General features: G+C 38.8%; 1 pseudogene; it reads right to left on the bottom strand.

Moving 5' to 3' along the window:
- Nucleotides 1-2,953: 2,953 nt before the first annotated feature.
- LOC129472941 (snRNA-activating protein complex subunit 5-like) lies at nt 2,954-3,969 on the bottom strand (annotated as a pseudogene).
- Between the last annotated feature and the right edge of the window lie 890 nt (nt 3,970-4,859).

The following is a 4,859-nucleotide window of genomic DNA, read 5'->3' as shown; positions in this document are numbered from 1 at the left end:
CTTCTCTAGTAACTTTAATATCCAAGTCATACCAAAGTTGGTCAACATTAATTTCTTTTCTCTGGAGCATGGGTCATGTTTGACTGTTTCTTTGTATGTATGGTAATCCTGCAATGCATCCTGGACATCATGAATGATATTTTGTAGACACCATGAATTTTGTTATGTTCCCCCAAATAGTGTTGATTTGCATGTTTGCTTATTTTAGCAGTTAGCTCACTTAACTAAGTTTATTCCCATTACAAGAAGTGAAATTCCCAAACCCTTCATTTTAAATGGCTTCTTTGAAGCACATGAAAACTCTGATATTAATGAGCCAATTCTTCTGAACCTATTACCTGAAAAAATATTATTCCACCTTATAGCAAATCAAATAGAGGCACCTGAGTAGATGTTTACAGAGATCTTTAGTTTATAGAGACTTCTCCTTCAAATAATAATAATAATAATAACAATAAAATTCTCTCATAGCTCTTCTGTTTTCCAAAACTAAGGGAGTTAATCAATTTGTTAGATTATGAAAGCATATGCGTCTATAATTTTATCAGTTTTCGGGCAGGTATTTAAACTCTATAAACCAGATCATCATTTAGGGGATATCATATGACATTGTACTTAAATGACTTATACTTCTTGGATGAACCAAATTTGATCTCCAAGAAAAGTCTTTGATTAATGAAACTACATTATTTATTATTACACAAATCATAGAAAACAAAAGAGTAGCTTTTAACAAAATTCGTCTATGTAACACAGGGTGAAGGACTGTAGGGAATAGATCCAGCAGACAGAAAAAGAAATCTACATTCTGGGTTGGCTGCAGAACAGCTCAGACATAGCCAACTCCAGCTTGAGCTCCAGGCAGTTGCACCAGTGCTCTGCTGGGAGATTTCAGGATAAAGCAATTTGGCAAGAGAAGGATCAACTTGAGACAGGACTCTGAAGTTTTTATTATTCATAGTACTTAAAGGTCTGAGATAACATATTTGAAGAACCCAAAGCAAGATGCTCAAGACAAATCAATTCTTACAGTTGGTCTCAAAAATAGATGCACATAACTAGATGTCAGGACCAGGTTTTCTCCTGTTGCAGGGTTTCAATAACCAATAATGCTTCACTGGAAAACAGATGCTCACAAGTCATTTCATAAGTGCCTTTTTGGGTTAGTAAACAGTCTTCAATAATTGTAGCTGATCCATACTTAATTTTGTTGGAAATTGTTTTGCTTCTTTCTAGAGAAGCTTCTATTCATCAATGTAAGGAAGAATGCAGAATCTCCACAGAAAGGAATTTAATCTCTAGGAATCACTACTCTAGAAAATGAGAAAAATAAAACCACTGAACTTGTCAATAGTAGAAGATTACTTAAAATGTTTTCATCCACTCATTACTGAATTTCACGTAAGAGATGCGTAATATTTAGAACTAAAGAAAACTTTACAGATCACATAATCAAACCCCTTTTATTTCCAGGCTTGGACACTAAGGCCCAAAGCAGAGGTTTGCTTCTGCATCTACCTGTGTGCTAGCTGCTCCACTATGTCCTTAAATTTACCTCATAAGGCTTTTTTTTTTTCCTGAGATAGATACGGAAAAGAGAAAGTGCAGGGACATAGAGAATGCATATTTCTCACTTTAACAATATTGCCAAAATGCCCATGAAGATAGTCACATTGGTTTATGCACCAACAAGCATGTATGAGAATGCTGGCTTCCCCCCAGTTTCATCAGAACATACTAACAGACAAAACTGATTTTAAATCATACCCATTTTTCTAAAAATCATATCTCATTGCTTTAATTCCTCTTAGCACTAGTGAAGCTAAGCAAATGTTAATGTGTTTAATTAGATAACTGCGTTTCTTTTCTTTTCTTTTTCTTTTTTTTTTGAGATGGAGTTTCACTCTTTCCACCCACGCTGGAGTGCAATGGCCCGATCTCGGCTCACTGCAACCTCTACCTCCCAGGTTCAAGTGATTCTCCTGCCTCGGCTTCCTGAGTAGCTGGGATTACAGGTGTCCGCCACCACACTTGGCTAATTTTTGTATTTTCCAGTAGAGACAGGGTTTCACCATGTTGGCCAGGCTGGTCTCGAACTCCTGACCTCAGGTGATCTGCCCACCTTGGCCTCCCAAAGTGCTGGGATTATAGGCGTGAGCCATTGCTTCTCACTAATAACTGTATTTCTTCTGTGAATTTCTTATTCTTTGTCCATGTATTATTGGTCATTTGTTTTTACTAATTAACTAGTGTTACTCTTTACATATTGCAGTTATTAATTCTTTTAACTGTTACATATGCTGCAATTTTTTTTGTCTGTTTCCTCTAAGAGTAGCTCAACATAACTTTAATGAAATTCTGATTAACAAAAAAGGGTATCCATGTTTCTCTGGGAACCATTACATAAATTCTGCTTGAGAAGGTTGTTTGTATTTTGTTTGGCTTTCACTGTTGCTTTGGCAGGGAAAATTAATTTTATAATATTAAGCAACTACTCATTTCACTGTATAGTCAGTGGAAAAGGGACGGTATGCAGAAATGAATCTCTACTTCAGATCCCAAGTATCAACAACTCTTATTCTGTAGCTGTCATCTCTGTTATAAAAATCCAGTCTTCCAAGCATGGCACACTTCTTCTCTAAGGGCCAGAAATGAATTTGAAACTATCCTCTTGTATCTTTTCATCAGAGGAGGAACTCTTCTTCTTTTTTATTTTTTTTTGAGACAGTCTCTCTCTGTTGCCCAGGCTGGAGAGCATTGGCAAAATCTTGGCTCACTGCAACCTCCACCTCCTGGGTTCAAGTGATTATCCTGCCTCAGGTACCAGAGTAGCTGGGATTACAGGCGCATGCCACCATGCCCAGCTAATTTTTGTATTTTTAGTAGAGACAGGGTTTCACCATGTTGGCCAGGTTGGTCTCGAGCTCCTGACCTCAAGTGATCCACCCACCTCAGCTTCCCAAAGTGCTGGGATTACAGGCGTGAGCCACCGCACCAGGCCGGAACTGCTTCTTTTCTCTTTTGCTATCTAGAAACCAGCAAACTCCATGATGGCTATTTATCTATAATTTATTTCTAAGAACATTCTACCAATGACATCTCAAGCGAGATGTGATAACAGCCACACAAAGCAGTCTACAGCATGCAGCGTGTCTCAATGCCTCTGAGAAGTAGCAACAACTTTTGTTCTCAGATAGCCCTCAGTCCTTCCCCATGTCATCTTTCTGTCCTAGACTGTGGCCTAACTGCTCACAAGGATTCAATGGCATGCAAACAGCTGTTAGCTGGTTTTCTTAAAAGAGGTATTGTTGATTGGAAAGATTGGCTCATATTTAAACTCTGCCCTTTTTGCAAATGCCAGATTTTCTCAATAGTATTCCAGAGGAAATTTTGTTTTGAACACAGTTACTGAATTTGACCAGACTACAGACATAGCACCACCCATATTGCTCAATGCTAAGACACAGCATCTTTGATTTTCTGTAGGTCATAACGTTCTGAAGATTGAGTTATTGATGAGCAATTTTTGCAACTACACATCCTCCTATAGTTCTTGCTCTCCATTCAAGCAGGCCCTAGGGCTCAAGGCAAGATGATTTCCTTGGGGAGAAAGAGCCTGAGACTTAGAAATTTAATTTGTATAACGAATCCTGGCTTCTTCCTTCCTTTAGGGATCTGATTCTTCTTTCTCTTCCTCCTCTTCTTCTGTCACAGGACTCTATGCTCCACTCCAGTGTAGTTTGGTTGACTGATGCTTCATTGTCTATGGGCACCGACATGACGTGTGACTGTTCAGGTGCATTTGGAGAAGTTGGAGAAGACAGCACCTCATCCCCTCTCCTAGAACTAATCATTGATTGGAGGGCCAATGCTTCAACCTTGATGTGATTCAGCAGGTCATGCAAGGGCTGCCTTCAACGGGAGCAGTGTCTCCTCCTCCTTGCGCAATTCCTGACCCCAGCTCAGCATGTTTCCTGGTGACACTGCTGCCCGCCACAAGGCCCAGTGCTGCAAATATTTTTATATAATTACATTTGTTCATTTAATTTTTAAGTGTCTTTTTAATAGAGAAAACAATAACTTTATGAGCTCAAAATCTGCAAATCCCTTGTATTTTCTAAAAGAGTTTCCTCAATTACAAAAATTCCCCTTGTAGAGGATACAAACAAATGGAAGAACATTCCATGCTCATGGGTTGGAAGAATCAATATCGTGAAAATGGCCATACTGCCCAAGGTAATTTATAGATTCAATGCCATCCCCATCAAGCTACCAATGACTTTCTTCACAGAATTGGAAAGAACTACTTTAAAGTTCATATGGAACCAAAAAAGAGCCCGCATCGCCAAGTCAATCCTAAGCCAAAAGAACAAAGCTGGAGGCATCACGCTACCTGACTTTAAACTATACTACAAGGCTACAGTAACCAAAACAGCATGGTACTGGTACCACAACAGAGACATAGATCAATGGAACAGAACAGAGCCCTCAGAAATGATGCCGCATAGCTACAACTATCTGATCTTTGACAAACCTGACAAAAACAAGAAATGGGGAAAGGATTCCCTATTTAATAAATGGTGCTGGGAAAACTGGCTAGCCATATGTAGAAAGCTGAAACTGGATCCCTTCCTTACACCTTATACAAAAATTAATTCAAGATGGATTAAAGACTTATATGTTAGACCTAAAACCATTAAAATCCTACAAGAAAACCTAGGCAATACCATTCAGGACATAGGCGTGGGCAAGGACTTCATGTCTAAAACACCAAAAGCAATGGCAACAAAAGCCAAAATCGACAAATGGGATCTCATTAAACTGAAGAGCTTCTGCACAGCAAAAGAAACTATCATCAG

The sequence above is a fragment of the Symphalangus syndactylus genome, chromosome 23 (assembly GCF_028878055.3).
Source record: "Symphalangus syndactylus isolate Jambi chromosome 23, NHGRI_mSymSyn1-v2.1_pri, whole genome shotgun sequence".
NCBI lineage: Eukaryota > Metazoa > Chordata > Mammalia > Primates > Hylobatidae > Symphalangus > Symphalangus syndactylus.
The sequence above is the reverse complement of the archived record's forward strand: the minus strand, read 5'-3'. Positions and strand labels throughout refer to the sequence as shown.